We start from the raw sequence: 24,851 nt of genomic DNA, 5'->3' as shown, positions 1-24,851 counted from the left end.
TAGAGGCCAACGTTATCCCATCTATATTAAACAATTCATGCTTAACTCCTCCCCCCTGCTGTTGGATTTCATCCAAAGGAGTACAGAACTATCTGTGCCCTGTGCTTTAAGATTTAGCATTAAACATAGGACACTTTTCAATGATTAGTGTAGCAAAGTAAAACAATTCTTGTCCACACTTATTCCAATTCAGATCTAAGCTACAGAAAGGATAATATTTCTGCATCCGAAATTAACGTTGAAACAAACATTGTAGGTCTGTTTATTATGTATAATAAAACACGTTTTGAACGAACCCTCCACTTTTCAATGCACATGAATTATTGAAATAAAATTGGAATGAAAATACTTTCCAGTCACAATCGAATAAAAAAATATGCATTTTTCTTACGGAGGGTATAGTACAATCAAACCGAAGAACGTTCGTACGACTATTTTAACATTGAGGTAACCTACAAAAACAGAAGACGAGAGCTGTCAAATCCAAAGATGAGATAAACTAAGATCAAACAGTAGATGCAATTTACAAAATTGACTGCTGTAGCTCTAGGGCAACGTGCAAAGGTGAAAAACATATTGCAAAAATCAGAGACACAAATTGCATGTTAAAGGATGTGTAGATTTCAAATAGATGAACATCTACGAATTGAAGTATTTTTGAACATGAACTGTATTATGAAAAATGTAAAAATCCAAGCTTAGGAAAGTAAAGTTCATAGGCGGACTGTTAATATATACGAAAACTCAATGAAACGGAGCTCAAAATAGAACGTTTCCTGAAGCATATTTATTTAAATGTGGAAGGAGAGGCTGCCTGGGGTGCTCCAAGCGATGAGGTGTTAAAGACAATCCAGTAGGTTCCGACCTCAGTCTTGGAGAAATCATTTACTTATCTTCTTTAGGACTCATTCTTTAAAAATCAGTGGCCCTTGAAATTACTAATATCAAATCAACAACATCGTTTATGTTTTATATGTGGAAATGACGTGGTGAAAATAAAATTAGTCATAGCACTGCTTTCAATGTTCTAGGTTTAACAGAGAAAACTGTAGTCGTTTTGAATAACACTGCTTGTTAAATAGATTTTGTTTGTAATTTTACCTCAAAATGAGAACTTTTGATGCTAGTTTGATATATATATACATATATATATATATATATATATATATATATATATATATTCACTGAAAAAACCATAGGTTATAGACCATATATAGTTAGGAATTAGCATTTAAAAAACCTTATTTTACTCACACAAAACCATTGAAATTCCATATATAGTTAGTTGCACTAACTATATATTGCGCACCCGCAATCCACTGCTGATGATGTCACATATTACATCATTCATGACATGGTCAGTGACATCACTGATGACATCACTGATGACATCTCAAATGACATCACTGATGACATCTCACTTGACATCAATGATCACATCACTGATGATATCATTCATGTGACAATACAATGCATCTCCTCACATTTTAATATAACCTCTGTTTCACCCAGTGTTAAAAACAGAGTATAATTTTTGAAACCATTGACACACCAATACTAGTTACTACATACGTACTCACTGATTCCTACGTCTACACACACATTCACTCATTCACCCATACAATCATTCATACATACAATCACTCATGTTTACAACACAATCATATGCACTCATACACCTATACAGACACTCACACTCTGCCACTCATCCATGGAGTTACTCACACACCTAGTCAGTCCTGTAAAGAATCAATCACACTTCCATTTTCTACTCTATACAGTTAAACATAGAGCACCTTACGTTTTCAACCATATACTAACACATACTTACTCTCTTATACAATCATTGATACAAGTACACATTGATCTGTACAGAGTCACACACCTCCCATCCAGCCACACACACACTCAGTCTCCCATGCAAATACTTGGGCAATCAATCAATAACCCATATAGTTACTCATATAGCTACTGATCAACACATGCAGCAGTTTACAGAACAACAGACATAATGATGCACAAATTAAGACAGTTTAGTCACTAACCCATGCACTCAGTGAGACACATTTAATCACTCACTCATACATTCAGTCATGCACCTACTAAATCCTTCGTCCAGACACTTATACATCCACTCATTCTTCAATATGTAAGACATATTTTAACTTTACAGAAACATAGTCACTGGATGTTGTCATCAGTGATGTCATCAGTGATGTCATTTGAGATGTCATCAGTGATGTCATCAGTGATGTCACTGACCATGTCATGAATGATGTAATATGTGACATCATCAGCAGTGGATTGCGGGTGCGCAATATATAGTTAGTGCAACTAACTATATATGGAATTTCAATGGTTTTGTGTGAGTAAAATAAGGTTTTTTAAATGCTAATTCCTAACTATATATGGTCTATAACCTATGGTTTTTTCAGTGAATTTTCAAGGTTTTGTAAATGCTAATTCCTAACTATATATGGTCTATAACCTATGGTTTTTTCAGTGAATTTCAATGGTTTTTTAATAGCAAATATCATAAGCTGTCGAATGTCAAGTACGTGGTAAGAATTTTTTTTTTCGTGTTTATGCACACTGATCTGCTTTGATTGCTGCCCCCCACCCCTCATTTCTATTAGGAGTACTCTCTCTTTGCAGATAGTGAAGGGTAGTTAACGCAGCCCTTTCCCCCTTTGTAATCCGTCGTGCCTGCTTCTCTCTCCATTTGATTGATTGTTCTCTTTGGTTCATTCTCTATTTACAAACAAGCACAGAGTCGCAATACTCTGTTTAGTCTTTGCAGATAGCGAAAAATCGTGTAAAAAAACAAAAGGAATCGAGCAAAATCAGTAGGCCACTAATGGGATCTCTTTTGACCTCGCTAAAATAGAAACATTAGGAACAACCTGTTGAAAATAGCAATGCGTATGTATATAAGCGGCGTTCATTTGTGTTCACAGTACCCCTTGTTGATTGTTTCAATCGAGCATTGAATTGTTCGAAGTTAATTCTCTTAACGATCTTCTCTACCTGCAAACGAGGAAGAATAGGAATATTCTATCTCCCTTTGCAGATAGTGAAGGGTAGGTAACGCAAGCCTTTAACACGTCGTACCTATTTCATTCCTCATTGATTGATTGATTGTCCGAACATTGACTGTTTGGGAATTAGTTCTTTTTGGAGGTATTCCCTGTTTGCAAATAAACGTAGGAAAATCTTTGCAAGTAGTGAAAGGGTACGTAATGCGGACCGTTCTCCCCCGTTGTAATCTGTCATGCCTATCTACTCCCCACTGATTGATGCACCTTTTTCACCCGGACCATTTACTAGAGATACGTCATCTGGCCCGACCAGAGAGCACCCCTAGTGAAAAGGACATATGCAATAATAACGAAGTGATCACTGTATCCTGTTAACAGAAACTTTACCATGAAACAACCTGGAAAGAAAAAAATAGGAAAACGAAAATCAGTAGGCCACTGATGAACATGAACTTTTATTAAACAACGAACAAAGAAACGATAACATAACGTAATGATAAAACCTATTAATGTCCTGGAAACAAGAAAACGTTAAAATATGCCAGTGGTGAGAGACCAGAAAAACAGTAAGAGAAACCAAATCACCCCTCGCTGTCCCACCGCCTGCCACGCCAAAAAAATCGATAGACTAGGGAAAATGCAAGTCAGTAGAACATCCACCCCCACTCTGGAAACTTCCAAGGTGGGGCAGGGTTCCGGCTACGCCCAGCCGGGAGCAGCCCATATAAGGCAGGTCCTGCTGCCACGCCTCGGCCAGGAGATCCTAACGTAGGGTGTAGCCGGAGGAGAGGCCGAGACCAGCGGGACCCGGCCAGGGGATTGCCTTTACAACGCTGAACAGTTGCAGGGGGGGGGAATGTCTCCTCGACCCTCCCCTCTCTCTCCCAGTCCGGCCGCGGTGGCCCTTGAGAGTTGCAGGTAGTCCCGCCACATGCTCTTCCGGTCCGACCACCAACGGTCGGGGGGCCGAGGCCGACGGGATCCGGCTGCAGCCGATAAACCAAGAAACCCGTTCATGGGGCCAGAGCCAGGGGCGTCCGGCCGACATCCACCGGAAGCCCGGCCCGAAGACGGACGGGACACTTCTTTCTTTTATAATGGCTGCGACAACACTGGAGGGGGATGTCTTGCACATGCCTCCGACCCCCCCCTCGTCCTCATCGCCTGGTCCGGCCATAACAAATCTCAAGCGAGACGCCGTGGGGTGCACTGGGAGGGAGAGACGGTGCGAACAGGCCTCTCCCGCCTCCCCAGGTGGAGGCTTCCCAGCTGCACCCTCAGCGCTCCAGGCGGTGGCATCCTAACAACTACAGTGCTGCACAGTTTCGGAACGACCTAGATAACGGTTCTTCCACTGTGGCCATGCTGCAACGTCTCGCCCGGCAGGGTGGAGCCCGTCCGCTCATGTGACCCCGCGATCGCCGGTAGCTGCCGAACTCTCAAAATGGCGGTCGACCTGGCAAGAGCGGGCCCAACATAAAGAAATGGCCCGGTCACTGGTTGACTCCACCACCGTAGTCCTCCACGACCTTGAAGATTCTAGAGGAGCCGCGGGAGTCTCCGACCCCCGATGGGGAATGACTGCCATGATCGCCCGTGGAGTGACGAAACTGTATCCGCGGGACGTCGGCGCTCCCATGCTGGCGCCAGCCTCACTTTGAATTACTACAATCCTGCAGACCTCACTTCCGGTGAAAGCACAGTGTGACCCGGTAGGAAAAATTATTGCACCCCCTCCCCTTTTTGACTGATAGTTCAAACCACCGATCCTTTCCTTTGCCCTTTTAACGGAACTTTGGACTGCCTCCCCCTCTTTTACATTTTCTAGAGAAAACAAAACATTAACCACTACATTAGCATAGCAGTTGACACCAGAACTGTTTTCAAATTCAAAACCAACAACATCTTCAACAGAATCCTTTTTGTTTCTGCTGTGACCCTGCTACAGCACAGGCATTGTCCCCAGCAGTAATTCTGCAATGCCGGTAAGAATAGCTGTGGTGCCTACTGGACTCACTCACCCCCGCGGCGCCCCACGCCGTTTTTTGCTGGGCGGCAACTTACTAGACATCACTTTCGTGCCATCTAGATTTCAGCGCGTTCTGCTGCCTTGGAACTATTCGCACAACAGACCGCTACTGACAAGAATATTTCATTATTGGTGCTGTCAATTTCAATAAATCTATTGGATAATTAAAAAGAAATTGCCACGGTCTCTTCGTTGTTTAAATGTTTTTACTGTTTTTGTTTTGTTGTATATATTTATATGTTATTAAAGTTTTATATTCCTACTACTTTGTTGGAGTGCTATATATTTTTAATGTGACACATAATTGTAAAAACTTTGATGTACAAAGAGTCATTCCTGGAATCTTCCGCTTCAGGCTCGGTCCCCTCCCCAATCACAATACAGGATGGTTTTCAGATAGTAGGAACGCGTGTGCTGTGACGGATCACATCGGGTGTGGGCCTTGATCTACTATAACTCCTTTGAAGAGGGGTGATTCTTTACAGCTGGGGCCATAAACTACATCTGCAGGGCTAGCTGATAGCCTAGGACCGGCCTGGACATTCGGACACAGAGGAAGAGGAGTGTCAGAGGGTGCGGTAGTGAATAGGGCGAAAGGGAGGTGTCGGGCGGGCACAGAGTGTGATTCTCAGGGAAGAGCAGCGCAGATGGGGGAAGGTTTATTGCCCATGCATAAGACAGAGAGCGGTGGTGACCAGTGCCTGGGGGAGATGCTTACGAGGGTGAGGAGCCATGCTACGAATCGACAGCGTGCAGAGAGTGGGTCTGGTCAAGACATCTAAAATGGCTGCCGTGCACGACAAAAGTGTGGCATTTCAAAAAAGGCAAGATGGCGCACACAATGTTTTTCAACACTTCCTCATTTCCTTCGAATCGAACGTTAACAGACGTTGGGGCATATTACCAAAGTTAAGCGATATTTATCGCTAACGATGCTTACCAACCAATTTTTTACCACTAAGCATCGTCAGAAATTATCGAAGATAAACCTTACTATTATCAAGGTTTATCGCAAATGCGATAATAAACGGCCGCAATGCATGAATATCGCTAAAAAGTCAGCGATATTCATGCATTACCGAGCTAATACTCTTAGCCATGTTATCCACCTCCCATTGGATAACATGGCTAAGAACTGCTCAGGGCAGGTGTTACTTTTTGGAGATATTCGCGCTTAGCGCGAATATCTCCAAAAGTTGGTAATAGGAGATAGATATCTTGCATTTTGTAATGCAAGTTATTGTGGTATATGGAACTCATACCATAATCTCTCAGGAAAGCAGAAACTGATCCTTTTGGGACCGCCTAAAAAGGCCTAGGGGGTGAGGAGTACTCTACTTTGCCCCCTTTTCACGTTCCGAACTATTTTATTTTACTCTCTTCTGTAATTACACAAAATACCAGCGATAAGATGCATCGGAGACACACAGTGAGAGAAAGGAGGCCGGAGATGAAGAAGACATGTCAAATACACATTGGAGATAATATAGTGGCAGAAGGGAAGTAAATATGAGTAAACTTACCATGTAACATAAAAATGTTGCACTCTATACTATAAGTCTCATTTTATACTACAATCACTTCGCTACAACCTCATAAATTAAAAATAAAAATAAATAATGTCTCAAACAATTTTTGATTTCTAAATATAAATTTATTCTTCAGAATTTTCTAAATTTGAAACAACTAGTAACATGTCCTCATCAGTAATTTCCTCTTCAATCATCTCATCTGGAATCTCCTCATTAAAAGTCTGCAATGATGATTCTTGTAACTCTATGGTCTCCAAACACTCGATAAATTCGCCATCAAGAGATTGATCAAAAAAATCATTCAAGTCATCTCCTCCTTCTGACAATATTTCATTATTGGTGCTGTCCATTTCAATCAATGTAGTGGAATCATTCAAGTCATCTCCTCGTGACAATATTTCATTATTGGTGCTCTCAATTTCAATCAATGTAGTGGAATCATTCAAGTCATCTCCTCCTTGTGACAATATTTCATTATTGGTGCTGTCCATTTCAATCAATCTAATGGAATCATACAAGCCATCTCCTCCTTGTGACAATATTTCATTATTGGTGCTCTCAATTTCAATCAATGTAGTGGAATCATTCAAGTCATCTCCTTGTGACAATATTTCATTCTTGGTGCTGTCCATTTCAATCAATCTAATGGAATCATACAAGTCATGTCCTCCTTGTGACAATATTTCATTATTGGTGCTCTCAATTTCAATCAATGTAGTGGACAATTCAAAAGAAATTGCCACGGTCTCTTCATTGTGAGCCATTTTATTTTGAAATTGCTTGCTGTAAATTGCAGAAAAAAATAATCACTTTCATTTATCGTTTTTAGTAATACATAATATAAAACTAACTTCATCAAGTATTTAGTATAACAGAAGGACTGCAAATAAATAACAGAAAACATTTTTCAAATTATCTTCAAGTGTACAACATAGTTCCCCTTACAAATTAACAACTCACCTTTTTAAAAGTAGCAGAAGTGTTAGTACTGTGTAAATCAAACACCAGAAATTCACCACCAAAAATTCCTCACAAATGTACCTCAGACAGTAGTATCACAAAATGGCTGTGGTTTCCTCTCATTTGACATATATACATAACCAATTAACTTTCATCACACACAAATACAAAACCAAAGTAACATTTTAATTGGTTCTAAATTTCAACACTTTCAAATGTGTTTTCCCCATGCAATTTTCCATAGGACATTTACATACGTCTACAGCCTGAATGGCTGAACGGAATTACACCAAACTTGGCAAAATGGTACATCAAACCTAAGAGGTCAGGAATGATCTACTATGCCCCCTTATGGTCATTTCCCCCTTCGCTTTGGCCTCCTCTTGTCTCTCAATCCTACCGAGGGACAAGATGGCGGCCGCTACGGACTGTTTGGAATGTTGACAGACGCCGGAGAACCAATCAGCTTCGCAAAGCTCCGTAACGCGAAAAGTACGCGAAGCGGAGCGCTGTTACAGATATATATCTTTTTTTCAACGTTAATTTCTCAAAATCCACTGGAGCACATATATTGAGACCTAGCAAAGGCACATCGGGCTACCAGTCCCTAATATTTTGCCAAGTTTCGTGCAAATCCATTCAGCCGTTCGATTATTATTATTTTGGTTTTTTTTTGCCCCGCGGGGCCCTTTTAAAACCTCCACATCAAACCTAGGGGGTCAGCGAGGATCTACTATGCCCCCTTATAGTTATTTCCCCCTTTGTTTTGACCTCCTCTTGTCTCTCGATCCTACCGAGAGACAAGATGGCGGCCGCTACGGACTGTTTGGAATGTTGACAGACGCCGGAGAACCAATCAGCTTCGCTTCACAAAGCTCCGTTGCGCGAAAAGTCCGCGAACCAGAGCGCTAACCGGTCCGCTGTTACAGATATATATTTTTTTTAAACGTTAATTTCTCAAAATCCACTGGAGCACATATATTGAGACCTACAAAAGGCACATCGGGCTACCAGTCCCTACAATTTTGCCAAGTTTCGTGCAAATCCATTCAGCCGTTCGGGCTAAAAGTGAGGCCAACCGCCCTATGGAAAACTCAATGTTAAAAACACGTTTTGGGACCCCCCTTTTTTCTCGGCCCCCACTGGACGAACCCCCCCCAAATTTTCAAGGGCTGCTCAGAAACAAAATGTGCCATTTTCCTGAAAATTTCAGCCGATTCCGTCCACAAACGCCAAAGTTATTAGACATAGAATTTTCAAAAAACCCATAGAGAAAAAATCCTAACTATATATACCTACTGGCGACCGCCAGTAGGTAATATATATATATATATATATATATATATATATATATATATATATTTCTGCTTCCTTTTCACGCCAGACCATGCACTCAGGCACGGGTGATTGTTTGCGGGGGGCGTGCCCCGCTATTATCGTAGCTACTACCTTCTTATCTTTCAAAAGAAGAGACAGCACTAATACATTATTTTTGCGTGACATATTAGAAAGGTTTCAACACTTTTTACAACATTATTTGTAATTATAATACATTTGTTTCATTTCGTTATTACACCCTGTATGGGTGATTACGCTCTGAGAACAATCTGTTATGCAATATTATACATTATACATTATTATATTGTACATTATTCAGCCCTGGATGGGCTCGAGCGATGATAGTCCTCCCCCTAATAACGAAAACGGGAGAGTCCTTTCCCCATGTTAGTAATTCCGAACGGGAATATGAAGTGACTAAGGTCGCAATGAGTTAACAAGTAATTTAAAGGTGCCCATCCAGGGCGAAATGAAACAAATGTATTATAATTACAAATAATGTTGTAAAAAGTGTTGAAACCTTTCTAATATGTCACGCAAAAATAATGTATTAGTCCTCTCTCTACCTCCATGACTAAGTATGACACGTGATGGGTATTTAAATGAGAAAAAATGGCGCGTCAGTGTACCACTGACAAAGGCGGTAGCCGAAACGCGTCTGGTGCTCAGAGGGTCTGAAATAAAACCTTGATCCTCCTCCCGAGAGTGGGTAAATACAGACATGAAGCTGAATGCATCACGTTATATCGTGTCATCTCATATAAATTCATATCGAGTTACTAATCAAACCCTGAATGGGTCCCCCATTTTCATATGGCAGCAGAAAATTGCATTATATACGCATATTAATAAATCCACCTGCATTTAGTAATCTTGCCCTGAATGGGCTACTTTTATCCAAGCCCTCTGTCCATGTCAACATTTATATACATATAGCATCTCTTATCATAGTCATGTTTTAAATTCATTACAATCTGTCATAATTCAAAAACCACGGAACCATTCTTAAGATACAATCATATTAAATGAACTCCCAAGTCTCCATGTATATTTAAACCATTCTCAATGAATATAGTCAAATCCAGGTACAATATTGTAAAGGGATGGTATCGTTACATAGACGACCTCTTTATTATTATAGAGGGGTCGGTTGCATTGGCTGAAGAGTACATTGAAGTATTAAATCAAAATGTATGCAACTTGAAATTCACGGGAGAAATCAGTCAAACAGAGGTGAATTACCTGGATTTGACTATATTCATTGAGAATGGTTGTCTACAAACTAAGCTGTTTCGAAAAATCACTGCTGGGAATTCCACTTTATATGCCACCAGCAGTCATCCCACTAGCTTGGTAAACAGTATACCATATGGCGAATTACTTCGTATCAAGAGGAATAACACCAACGATGAAGAATTCTTGAAAGCAGCAGGCAGTTGTATACAGAGGTTTAGGGCCAGAGGATACAAAGATGGGATCCTTAGACAGGCCCTGAATAAAGTTAAGAAGTTAGATAGAAAGACACTTCTAACCAAGAAACAGGCTAAATCCAAAGGTGGTGAATTTAGACTCATTACCACCTATTCCAGCAATGCTTCTGATCTGAAACGTATCATGCGGAAGCATTGGAATATATTGATGACTGACAATACTATAAAGAAAGATCTACCGCCATACCCTTTGGTGACTTTTAGGAAAGCCAGGGCTTTAAAAGACTATTTAGTACACAGTCACCATAAAGAATACAAGCCTACTTCCAAGTCAGAACCCTTGAAAGGCTTCTTTCCTTGTGGGCGCTGCAAAGCGTGCAAGGGAAGTAAGCGAACTGTACAATACAGTGTCCCTGGGATGCAGAAACCCAGAAAGATATTGAAGTTTCTAACTTGTACCACACCATACGTGGTGTACTGTCTGACATGTCCTTGTGGCAGAAGGTATGTCGGCAGTACTACTAATCCGGTCAAACTACGGATCTTAGAGCACCAGAGGGCGATTCAGAATGCAGACCCCAGTTATCCTGTGGCCAGACATTTTGATTTAGAACATGCTCGTAACAGGGATCTGTTATCTTATTTTTGTCTGGATGCTGCCCCGTCAAATGAGAGAGGGGGAGACAGGTTACAGAAACTAAGAACACTTGAGTCGCGATACATAATCGATCTGCAAACAAAGACACCGATGGGTTTAAATATACATGAAGACTTGTGAGTTCATTTAATATGATTGTATCTTAAGAATGGTTCCGTGGTTTTTGAATTATGACAGATTGTAATGAATTTAAAACATGACTATGATAAGAGATGCTATATGTATATAAATGTTGACATGGACAGAGGGCTTGGATAAAAGTAGCCCATTCAGGGCAAGATTACTAAATGCAGGTGGATTTATTAATATGCTATATAATGCAATTTTCTGCTGCCATATGAAAATGGGGGACCCATTCAGGGTGTGATTAGTAACTCGATATGAATTTATATGAGATGACACGATATAACGTGATGCATTCAGCTTCATGTCTGTATTTACCCACTCCAAGATGGCGACCATTTGTTTTCATTTGAGTCCGTTTTCCCTGTCTATATGTCATGTGATTTTTTCTTTTAAATGGCAGTTGTTTGTGGCAACTGATGATTTATTACTGAAGAAGGCCGAGTGCCGAAAGCGCGTTCTTGAATGAATTTTGTGCATATACCCTTGGAGTGCTGCTATCTCTTTTTCCGCGTGACAGCGGTTTGAGAAACTTTCTGAGCAGATATTACGTGTCGGGCACACCCCCGACAAAGCAAGCACCAGCCCACGAGTGCGGGAGGCAGGTGTACATGGAGCGGGAATATATATATATATATATATATATATATATATATATATATATTTATATATATATATCAAACTAGCATAAAAGCAAATAAATATATATATATATATTTATTTGTTCGATCAAAAATATGATCATTTACATCATAAAAGAAACAACTCATAAGCATAAAAACAGTTACAATTTACATTACAATGCATCAGGAAAAATTAAGTTTTAAAACAAGCTATCACAGCATCTAGCAATGTTAACATTTTGATAAGAGTCCACTTCTTGCAGGGTAAATTGGAGTAGACTTTTGTTTTTATCTTTTTTACCCTGTACCTGGGTGAATTTACAAATGAAATTCATAGTTCTAAACCCTGGGGTAAATTTCGATGTACATTTTCACATCAAATAATCAGAAACAATTTTGATCATTTTTGACCTCTTCCACCAGGCAAAGAGCAGAAATACAAGCCTCCTTGTGGTGTCTGGCCTAAATATTCGTAAAGCTTCACTGGGACGTGTAAAAGATAATAAACAGCAGGCAGGAATTATCCAGGTTTTCCGAAGGTCAATATAAGAGGGGCAAAAGAAAAGAAAATGATTGAGGGTCTCTGGAGAAGTGTGACAGGTAGGGCACAGTGGTGTTACAGACACATTTTCTCAGGTGCTTCCTCTTGAATTTAAAGGGAGGACTCCGTATCTAAACTGGTTGTACAGGGCACTTGCTTGGGGGGGGTTCAATGACATCCAAAAACATTTCAAAACCAAACCATCCTTTAATGTTTAAAAAACCAGAGGTTAAAGTGCCATGTGCATTACCTTCTAAACTTTGTAAGTCCATATACTCCCCAAACCATTTTTTAAGAAGGGGGACCATTGATTTTATTATAGACCCTGGCTCCTCCCAGATACACCTTAACCCTAGTTTTAAAAACCAATCCTTGATGGTGTTGAACCACTTAATACAACCTATTTGATTATGCAGAGCAATTGACTCTTCCAGGGCCTCCTTCACCGGGACCTGTGTTTTACTAGTCCATATCCTTATCCAGAAAAGGAGAGCCCCAAGAATAGCAAAGTGGTTAATTGGTTTAAGACCAAGATCAAGTCTAAGCGTCAGGAGTTGAGTATTCACAGGTAGGTTCAGGATCACCCTAATAAATGTATTTTCCACAAGGGCTAGATCCTTCAAATTTTTCAGCCCCCATAACTCAGTCCCATATAGGGCTGCTCCTAGACCTTTAGCCCTATGAAGGCCCAGAATGAGCGAGAGCGGCCGATCTGGAGACGCCCTGCCCCTCTGGACTATTGCACAATCGGCATGTTGGAGGGTCAGAATACTCTTTTCAATTTGTGGTTACCAGACCAGCCTGTCGCTGATGCGTACTCCCAAATAATCAAATGCCTGGACCTGCTCCAAGGTTTGCATACCCAGCATTAGTTTACCCTTGTGGGATTTATAGGGGTTACATGTCATATATTGTGTCTTGGTGCAGTTTATTTCTAACCCCCTATCCCTACAGGCTTTCTCAAATTTGTTCAAAAGGTTCTAGATTCCCTTAAGTGTTCTGGCAATGAGTAACGTGTCATCTGCGAAAAGCAGACAGGATACTACTCTGCCTGCTAATTTTGGGGGGTCGCGACCACAATTATACAGCTCTCCTATTAACCCATTAATGTAGAGGGTAAATAATGATGAGGCAAGGACACAGCCTTGGTGTACACCTTCATGAACCGGTATATCTTTTGAAAGACTACTGATGGAGCAAGGTGATGAGCAATAGTTTGTTCAAACTTGCAAACTTAAACTTCCATAATAAGTATAACAGAACTAACAAGCATGGGATGAAATTATTAATCAACTTAGTTTTAAAATGCATTTTACAGAAAACACGCGGGACTAATCTATGTGCTCTATGTTGCAAATGCGAAGAAAATAATAAACTAAACTTGTCTATTGTCTTTGTCAGTATTAAATACGGTTGATTAACTAATGGCATGTGCTTATTTATGTGCTTATGTTATGTCCTTTCTGTGATTTATGCAAAAAGAGTTTGTGAGTTTCCCAAAGGATAGGTAAATATAAACGCTGCTTTTGTGTGCTTAGCTAGGTAACATAAATTAATGGGTTTTTATTTAGCAAAAGGGGGAAGGTAACAGAATGAGTCTCAATTCTTTAATTAATTGATGTCTTGTGTTTGTTTGAATACTAGTTTCCGAGAGAGGCCTAAGGCTTGCAGAGAAATGGCTGTGGTCGTGAAAGCTTGTCCAGAGTGGAGCCTTGCATTTGCGCAGAAGTGGAAACCTTTACCACGTTGACATTTTAAACAGAAAATGCAGTCTATTAACTGTGCTGAACGTGCTCTTGGAGAGAAAGGCTCAAGGACAGGAAGCTAAGCGACATTGCCAAGGTTAGGAAGTTGTGGACTGTATCTCAAGAGTGAAAGAAGTAACACTTTTGAGGAAGCCAAATGACGCAAAAGCAAAGGACAATAGGGCTTATGTAAAAGCCTGAGCTTGGTAAAGAAACGGAGATGATCTAATGTGGACTGACATAAGGCAGCCAATGGAAAGTCCGGGTTTTTAAGAAAAGTATACAATTGTAGAAAGTTTAGCTAGATAGAAAGGTATAAAACCTGACCTCATGGGCAGGAGGGCGCTTCTTGCTTACCGATTCCTGGATGACGTGACATGCTGTTGGACTTTGGCGCACGTAAGGACAGCAGACTTTAAATGATTTTTCCTTTCTAGGTGGAGTGAGAATTAGACAGGGAAATAGGGTTTAGGGAATGGAAACTGTTATTTGCTAATAATTCTTAATGCGGAACTTGCCTTCTTAATGCCAGTATATTGATATAATCCCTTAATAAAATGCTGCTTTTTGATTACTTATGAAATAAAGACTTTAAACCTTTAATGCTATTCTTCTTTATGAATAAAGCTAATAAAATTAGATTCGAAATGACAAGCTGGTCTTGTTTATTTAAGGTCTAGTTCCCATCAGTTGTTCCATTCGCCTTAGTGGCCTAATTAAAATGATAAATGCTTTTTAAAACCATGGTAAGAAAAGTTAAACTGCAGTTGTATATAAATATATAAATAGTTTGTAAATAGTTCTGATTAATTAGGTCACATGATTCAGCTGCTCAAAAAATTGTCTCGTTGGTTTATGGGCCTATGTTAATGATTCATGATTAATGGTGAGTATAGTGGTGTTAGGTAGCTTTGGTGAGACAGTTTTTCAGTCAGAGCGCTGGATCACTACCATCAGAGTTCCACCTGACCTTTGCGTAAGTGTCACGTTGTAGATGGATCAAGATATTAAGTAGATATGATGGGACTCCTAGTTCTTTCAAGGCTAGCCAAAGTTGGGTGCGATCTATAGAATCGAAGGACGTTTTTAGATCCACAAACACAACATACAGGTGACCTCCTCTAATGGTCACTTCCTTCTAAATTAGCAGAAGAAATCTAAAAACGTGGTCTGTGGTGCTTGCAGAGGCCCTAAACCCTGCCTGTAGATTTGACAAAACACTATTTTCCTCGATCCAATTTTGGATCCTGGTTAAAATAGTTTTACAGAAGATTTTTTGGGAGACATCTATAAGGCTGATAGGCCTGTAGTTTTTGGGAGACCCTTTGTCTTCCTTTTTGTGGATAGGGATAATCTCGGCGCCCCTCCAGGTAGCCGGAATTTTGCCACCACACAAAATGGCATTGAAAACCACTTGAAGCAGATGTCCCCATATTGTGGGCTCAGCCTTATACATATCTCCCGGGAGCTTATCTAGGCCTGGGGCTTTCCCGTTCTGTAATGATTTTATAGCTAGGGTAGTTTCATCAAGGGTAATAGCAGTCTCCTCAGTAATTGCGGAGTCTATGGATCTCATTTGTGGGCCTGGGTCATAGGCAACCCATTGACCTGCATATAACTGCTCGAAATACTCCACCCACACATGGGGCTGCATATGGAAGTCAGTTTCTGTTTTCAATTTGGGTGACCTTTTGGACAGAAGGTGCCAGAACAATTGGCTATTTTTCTGCTTCGATGCATCTACAAGTGAGTGCCAATTTTCTGACTCCAGTCCCTTTTTGCCTTAGTGTATACAGCTTCCTACTGTTTTTAATCTCTATAGGAGATTTTGACTTTACCGCCCCAATTAGACCGTCCGCAGCTTTTTTGTAGGCCTTATTGAACCATGGAGCAGTACTCCGTGTGAGTAGATATTCATTACATTGTTTACTAAAGAATGGCCTTATAGTGAAGGTCATTTGCCGGAATATGGCCATGATGTCATCTATACTGGTAGCGGTATTACTCAAGTTAGGGATAATCTGCTTAACCTCAGAATATATTTTAGGGAGAGCGGTTGGATCAGCCAGTATCAGTAGCCATTTAACTCTTTTGTTATTGTTACTTGTGATTACTGGGGCACTCCTGACCGAGGGCTGTCCATATCACAGCGCTGTGCCAGACAGCGTGAGTGCCAGGGCATTGTGGTCCCTATATTCCCGGATTAATATGACCATATCGTTAACACTAGACCAGAGTTCAAGATCAATGAGAATATAGTCAATCCTGGTCTTAGTATACCTCCTCTTAAACGTATGGCATGCTTCTCTGTCAGAACCTGTCCGACCGTTGCAGGCTCGGACCTCATAAGTAATAGTAAATGATAAGACCTGTTGCCCCACCCTAGTACATTTCTTGATGGGTGGTGTCTGGAGCTTGGCAATCCCTCTGGCTTTATCTCCATCTGATATTAGCTCCTGTATATAATCAACAGGTTCAAAGGTTATGTTGAAGTCACCTGCTACTATAAGTTGGTAATTCCCCTAAGCTGTATCAAGATAGTTGGTTAGTGTTGTTATTGTTCCAGATAGCTTTTGGGGACTACTAAAACGTTTATAGTTGTTAAATAACCTAACTTGCATATTCCCTTTCAAAGAGGACAGTTCTAGCCCAAGTATTTCCTCAGAACCATGGTGTAAAACCTTAATTTTGCAGGCTAATGTGTTTTTGACCCAAATTAGAAGACCACCAGCTGGGCGTCCGACTATTGACTGCTTAGCTTCAATGCTGTAAGTGGTGAACCCCGTCCTGTGAACCCGCCCTACCGCCCAGGTTTCCTGTAGTAGGCATAGATGGAAATCATCCAGTAGCTTACACCAGTCAGGGTCAATTAGCTTGGACTTAATACCTGCAACGTTCAAGGATAGGATTTTCAGGTCCTGGAATTCTAACAGAGGTTACTGGGTGTGTCCTGTGATGTTTATTTCTCCCTTAGACTCTAGTTGTTGGTAATGGTGACAATTCTTAATTACTAAGTCGCTCGGGGCAATATCATTATTACTATAAATCTCAAGGCATTGTTCCGACTGCGTGGCTGGTGGTTCCTCAAGAGTAATAAGTGGGGTGGTAGGGACTATGGGTAGTCAGTCTTAGGAATCTAGATCGGTCAGTAGTTGATATCTATTTCTTAGTTCCAGGAGGGGAACCTCCTGACGCATAGTGGGCTTCTTAATAGGTAGCGTAGTGACCAAAGTGTTCCTCCCTATGCATTCAAGGTGCCTATAAAAGAACCCAAGAGGAAGAATGTCGATCCCTTGGCCTGACCTCTGATTTGTTAAGTGTGACCCCCTACCAAGCAGCTGGCTTGCTAGGTTTGGAGATCTACAGTTTATGACAATACAGTCTCCAGTAAAAGACTTACTTAACGGGCCAACCTAGCTTACCCGCCTTAGGAACAGAATATCATGATAATTTATATTTGAAAAATGTGTGTTCTGTAATAGCCAGTGGCAGACTTTATTCTTCAACTGGTTCTGTGATTCTTAATTATTTTCATTCAGCGAGGGGACGTTAGTATTAATTGCTACGTAGGGGCAACACTCGAGTGGAAGATGGAGAGTCGCCTTGTCGTCTCAATTAATCAGTCCATTTTGGTGCAACTTTATGGGAGGTGTTTGTCGGTTGCAACCTGCCATGTTCCCAATAGAGGTTGCATGTGAGAAACTAGGCCTGGTTATGCTAGGGGGCGAGTTTGTATTCCCCAGGTGTCTAGTACACAAGGGCCCTGAGAGCCTTTGTGATACTACACTGGCGACATTTTTAGGGGGACCATTATTCACAGAGCAGGTTGATGGATCGCCATCTATTGCTGAGGACTGCTCACCAGAGTTTGTACCCCGCCGGTGGTCTGCCCCCCCGTCCAACACTTTCCTTATAACCTCTGCCCCTCATGATATATCAGCAACCAAAATATAAATTGATTCCATAGTTGACTCCAGTTTATCAAGTCTAGCTAGGATCGGTAAAACGTTTTTGGCAATAGTTTCTTCTGAAATAGATGTTATTGCCACAATGATTTGCAGGGATAGTTCCTCGGGGTGTGGAGGCGAAATTGAGTTGGAGCCACTTGTAGGGGGTGATCTTTGTAATGTTTTGAGAGGGTCTTCTGGGGTTAGGTCCTGGAACTTGTTCCTGGATCTAGTCCGTTTGCACCGTGAAGGCACCAGATATTTTTCCTTTTAATTTGATATTCTTTTTAGCGAAATACACATTTGTTCATCTTCCTCGTTACAAACCTTATATATGAAGATGACACACCAAAGGAGGCAGTCACCTTTTACTCCTCAATCTAACATTGTTAAAAACCTTAGATTCCCTTCCCGCATAGGAATACTATAACAGGGTCAGTGTTATTTTTCTTCCACTCTTCTTAATGTGCAGGCACCTTACATCAGAGCTGCTGCCCATGTCAAACATTTTCAGAGAGTTAGGTGTGTACACCTATCCTCTGTCGCTTGTGTGCCTTTCTCTTGCTGGACTCTGCCACTGGGGTTAACTTCAGCTAGCCTGTAATGAGAAATGGAATACTTCTATGCAGGTACTTCCGTCGGATTGCACCTTCAACAGTAGGTAGTCTGTGCTTATCTAGCATGCCAAGCTTCATTCATTTCTGGCATGCTACCTATTGTCCCGCTGGTGTACATCACACCTTATCCACCTTCCTGTGACATTGTGGCTGTTATACCTGGGTATTTGTAAGGATGAAGGGACGAGTGTGACCCCTATCATCGTGTTGGTGGGTGCTGCATGGCAATGTAGGTGAGTGTTTATTGGCGTATGTCCTCAATCATCATTGTGCACTGCATATGTTTTGCCTAGCCTGTAAGATCGATGTTAGGGAGTGGCCATCTTATTTCCAGACCACCTGGAAGCACTGGTTCAGCATCAGTGGTTGTGGAGTGATTGTAAGTGATTCAGGCATCCTGTGTCTGGTTTGTGCCTTGTGCTTGCTTCTCATGGCAATGGACCAATTTGTTTTTAAATGTCCTTTCCTTTTTATTTGCCTCATATTTGTGATTTAATTTAAACCTCTCTTTGGGGTTTTTTCAGCAGCTTATAGTTTTGAAGCAGATTGTGTGGGTGCTGTGGCAGGTTTTTGGGATTCCACAAGAAGGCTGGACAGTCCTAAGTGAGATGCAGTTTCCTCTCCCCACCTTCAGGCACCAGCGTTACTGCACCAGCTTCACTGTTGCTGCCCAGGGCCCTTCCTGTGAGTCAATGTGTCACTGGCTAATAATGTGTGTCTTTAAGCCCTGCAGTGGAATCTGGTTGGTCACTGGAGTCCCCATGTGCTGGTGAGGGTGCAATATACTGGTGCTGTGGGTGTTATCTGAATGCTCACTGGTGTTTCTAGTCTTTGGTGAGTGATGTATCTTCTTTTTGCTGTATTGGTTTTATTTGCCTTACTTTGTGTTAAGAATAGCATCTCCTGCTTTCAACTAGCTCCCTTCTTTGAGTTCATGTGTCCTTCACTGGAAGCTGCTGTTGCCTTCCATGCTGTTGGGCTCGCCACTGACTCCGAAATGTGGTCGTTCCCTAAATCCGTTGCCTTGCCCATGTTTGGCCTTAGGCTATGTGAGTACCATGGCACATTGTGTTTGGGTTACTGTACTAGGATTGTCCAAGTTGCAACACACTGAATGGGAATATGAATTTAGGCAGTTTGTCTCCATTGGGTCTTCGGTAAATGTTGTGCTGTATCTGTTTTACATGGAGGAAGTCTCAGACAGGTTGCTATGATTCATGTGATACATTTTCTTCTGTTGCGGAGATGATTCTCCTTCTTAGTCATTTGAGTATCTGTAAGCACCTCTTTTAATTACCTTAGAAGTCCAATCTGATGCTCCAAAAGCTTACCTAGCATCGCTATCACCTGTAATTTGCAGGTTGATGTAGCTAGTATCCATAGGACTATGTTTCTCCATGTATACTTTGTGTATCCTTTCATTGGCAGACCAATTCTAATTGCAAATGGCATATTATGCATTGCTTTACGCTACAGAAAGTAACATGCTGCTTCTTTCTCCTTGATTCTCTTTAGGCTTCAGTCATGCTGGCCTGTTCCTGGTGATTGGCTGGCCTGTCCAGGTGATTACTTTCTTTAGGTACTCTTTTCTTGTGAATCATCTGACTTGGATTCCCTGCGTCTCCTCCCAGGATTGTTGTTGTTGCATTTGGATCTGTATCTGATATTGTGTCTGGCTGCTGATGCTCTAGTGCTATTGTCAATATGCCATTTTCAGGCCCAACCAATTTGGGAAATGTTGATTTGTGGTCTGTCAGGATGACAACCCAAACCATTCCATTCCATTCCAATCAGAGGTCACTTATAAATACCTGACATAAAAAACATGGAGCTGGTGCATCCTCATAAATTAAAAGGCTTCAATGATATGTGCCACACATCTTCTGTGGTTTCAGGCAAATAGGCATCCCAGTTCCCTACAAGGAGACTGTGTATTGTTATTAAAACAAAGTTACATTTAGGATACTGTATACAGTACCAAAAAATGGAGAGGCCTCTGTGATTCGCGATTTCCAGATTTATTCAAATAACATCACATTCTAAATAATGTACATGTAGATGTGAAGGTGGCTACTGCTGCATATAGTGCAGCGAAAAAGGTAACTAGGTGATTAAATATATACAATTCATGAAGACGGCAGCAGTACCTTTCATAAATACAACAGACGGACTGCTCTGAGTGGCTTCAGCAATTCAAGATTTCCTTACATAATCAAAAGGGTCAGACTGTTTATTAGTTGTCGATATTTTGACCTTACGTGTCTAGAACTGGACGTGATCATTATCAAGACTTTAGTTTTAACCACAATTGGTTGTGCTGCATACATGGAGACAGAGTTGTTTTTGGCTTCTTGGCTGTGCCTTCTGTGGTATTCTATATTAAGTAATTAGTGGAATTATAAGATGTCATGTAGAATGTTAAGTGGGAGGACCAGAGCGACGTTGGAGAGCCAGAGATCGGTTGTGCCTGCCTGGTCTCCCCTTTGTGGATGTTAAGCTGTTCTCCATCTGTAATAAATCATCTTACAGATACCTACGTTTCCTGACTTCTTTTCATCACAGTAAAGTGGCGACGATTGGGGATAAGTGATTTAAAGATTGGAGACAGCGCTCACTCTTCATACACCTTCAAACCGTTTATGGACTTTACAAAATATTTTCTTGGATCTATTGTGACGGATTCCTGTTTGAAGATCCTTTAAACCCTTCCGTGCTCGGGTGCTGTCATCGGCCAACGGCCGACGGAGCCCCGCCCACTCAATAGAATGCCCGCACCGCGGCGGAAAAACCGCCGCGGTTAAGGCGTTAATCTTTGGAAGTAATTGTGAAGAGCATGATGAAAATGTAAACTCTGCTTTGCAAAGAAACCAAAAGAAAGGTTTAACTCTTAAATTCTCCAAATGGAAATTCAGACAGAATAAGGTGGAGTACTTAGGTCACGAAACTTCTTCTGAAGGAATTAAAACTAAAATCAACCATGTAAAAAGTATTACCATGCACCTATTCCTACTTCTAAAGAACAACTTTTGTCTTTTTTAGGTTTGACAGAATTCTAAGGAAAATGTGTCCAAAATGATTCTACTATTGTGCATCCATTACGAGTTTTGTTTAAAAAAAATGCCAAATTTGTGTGGGGTAAAGACCAACAAGAGTCTTTTGATTCTCTTAAAAGCAATATTGTTGACACTCCATTTTTGAGACCATTTACTGTTGGAAAGAATGTACAGTTTGTGTGCATGCCAGTAATGTGGGATTAGGAGCGGTGTTAATTCAAAAATACAAAGATGGCGAATATGTAGTATCTTATGCTAATGGATCACTTTGTGATTCTGAATTTAATTACTCTACCATTGAAAAGGAGTTACTTGCATGTACTTGGCCAGCTCAGCATTTCCGTCAGTTTCTGTGGGGTACCAAATTTTTATTGAGGACTGACCACAAGCCTTCAGTAAATATGTTGTCGGCTGGTGGTGGTAGAATGCTCACTGCTCGTTTAGCAAGATTGTCTGCTAAGTTGCAAGAATTTCGTTGTCAAGTGACATATGTTCCAGGTCGATCCAATGTCCATGCAGATTGTATGTCTCGTTTTCCCATTAATACATTTGTTGACTTTGCAATTGATGAGGAGTGTGATGTAGCTTTTACCTTGGATGATGTTAATTTGATTTTTAGTGAAGTACATTCCAATGTCATTTCTGAAACCAAATCGTCTGATTTGGTGGAACAAGATGATGTTTTACAAGAAGTACACGTAATTTTGAGCAAAGGGTGGCCTGAAGAAAGAAAATTGAGTGGTGAGTTGGCTTCATTTTTTAAAATCAAAGATGAACTCATGGCTAATCAAGGTATGGTGATGAGAGCTAACAAAATTATTCCTCCAAAAAATCTCAGAGAATTTATATGTAGTTTAGGCCATGAAGGACACATGGGCATGTCCACAACTAAAAGAAGGATTAGAGAGTTTTATTGGTGGCCGGGTATTGATGGCATGGTGGACAGATGGGTCAGGAATTGTTCTCCGTGTACTCTTCCTGATAAATCTGCTAAATCTCTTTATGTTGGTGTCACTATGATTGAATTTGCTCAAGGGCCTTGGAGGAAATTAGGCATTGATATTATTGCTCCTTTCAACTATCAATCTGGTAAAGAATTGTTCACGTTAGTTTTGGTTGACTATTTTACCAAATGGCCTGAGTTAAAAATTGTGGAAAAAGTTTGTTCTGAGAATGTGTTTGAGTTTTTGGAGGAGGTATTTTGTGGAGAGGGTTTACCTATAGAAATTATTTCTGACAATGGTCCACAATTTGTAAGCAAGGAGTTTGAGTCTTTTCTTACTATCTGTAATATCTTCCATAAAAGAGTTTCCAATTATTTTCCACAAGCCAATGGTCAAGTAGAACGGTTTAATAGAGTGGTAAAAGAATCTTGTCAGTTGGCTATAAAGAGTGGATTGAAATGGAAGAAAGCTTTACAAGCAACATTGCTAACTTATCGCACATCACCTAATTCAGTAAATGGTTTGTGTCCATTTGAAATGTTACGTGGTAGAAAACCTGGTTCCAAACTTATGCCATGGTGGTTAAGGATTAAAAATTCTTATGACACAAAAGTAGATTTGGACGAAGTGAGAGACCGGGTAAATAAGTATCAAGATAAAATGATACAAAGTAATCCCAAAAGACAATCTAATGTTTCTAAATTGAGAGTGTGTGAATGGGTGTGAGTGAAATTTGGTGGACAAGTTAATAGAAAACAGTCTAAATGGGCTGATCCTGTGAGAATTATTGATTTTTTTAGCAAAGCTGTTAGAGTAGAAGGTGGTAACATTTGGAATTTCAGACGCATTTCTGTGTGCAAGTCACATGTTGATGAATACACACTTAGTGGTTCTGCACCTAATTCTCAGTTGGTCAGAGTTTGTATACATTTTTTAGCAGATGACTCTTTAGAAAGTATGGATGGATTATCAGGTTTTCATGAAGCTTTTGATTATTTAGATCCTCAAAACAATATCGAAAATGAAATTTCACCAGAAAGAGATGTTTGTAACAATGAAATATGAAACTGTATATGATTCATCTAATGCTGATAAGATGTCATGTAGAATGTTAAGTGGGAGGACCAGAGCGACGTTGGAGAGCCAGAGATCGGTTGTGCCTGCCTGGTCTCCCCTTTGTGGATGTTAAGCTGTTCTCCATCTGTAATAAATCATCTTAAAGATACCTACGTTTCCTGACTTCTTTTCAACACCTTCTCTCGGTTATAATCTCACAATACTTTATACTGAAAAACCTTTTGACATCAACATGGTGCCCTAAATCTTGTTTGTAATGATATTGTCTAACTTGGTGTAGATTTTTGCAGAAACCATTTAAGAAATTACATTTGTGTCAAATGATGTTCTGACAGTGATATTTTGGTACCACACCCTGTCTCCCTGGCCTGCCTGGAGTCTACCTATCAGGCCCTTACACACTTTCCCCTTCATCTTTTGACACTTTCTTTCTTGTCTTTCTTGCCAGTGGGTCCTGTCACTGGTTTGATGTGTAGGCTGCTATCTGATAGATCTTTTATCTGCTTTAGAATCAATTGCTTTTCTGTCTTCTTTGCTATTTGCTCTCTATGGTTTCCAAAATTGTGATTCCTGTTGTGCTGTACAGTTAGATTTAGATAGTTCCTTGTTCTCTTTTTGGTGCTGGTTGCTTTGCTTTGCATGTTTTGCTTAGCTGTTGCCTTTTTGGAGCTGCATTAGCTTTGGCTCTGCTTGGACACCTCCCATTAGCTCTTCAGGGGTTGTTATTGTTATTGCTACTTTAGTTTGTATAGCGCCAACTCACCCACAGGTCTCAAGACGCTTTCAGACCAAGAAGACACAACAATTCCGAGCTAGAGGAGGAATAAATAACCAAAAGATTAAAAGGGACCTAAAGCTTCCCTGAACAAAGTTGTTTTCAGCTGCTTTCTAAACTGTAAGAGATTGGTCTCTTTACGAAGCATGTCCGGCAGCTTGTTCCACAGCTGTGGAATTAGTGTGGAAAAGGATCTTCCGCCCTGTGTTGCCAATTTAAAGCGAGGGCAAACCAGGGAAGCTGCCACTGTAGATGGCCAGTTTCTGTTCTGTCTGCTCTATTGATTCTTGTGCACTTAGAGAGATCACTGGTTGGAGTGCTTCTGCACTCTGAAAACTATGAGGTTGAGGTGTCCTGGCCAACTCCCTTTTAGGTGCATGTCCACTTCTACCACCAAAACCATTACTTTCTTGTCAGTTTT

Source organism: Lissotriton helveticus, chromosome 12 (genome assembly GCF_964261635.1).
Source record: "Lissotriton helveticus chromosome 12, aLisHel1.1, whole genome shotgun sequence".
In the NCBI taxonomy this organism is placed as follows: domain Eukaryota; kingdom Metazoa; phylum Chordata; class Amphibia; order Caudata; family Salamandridae; genus Lissotriton; species Lissotriton helveticus.
This window is presented reverse-complemented; position numbering follows the sequence as displayed.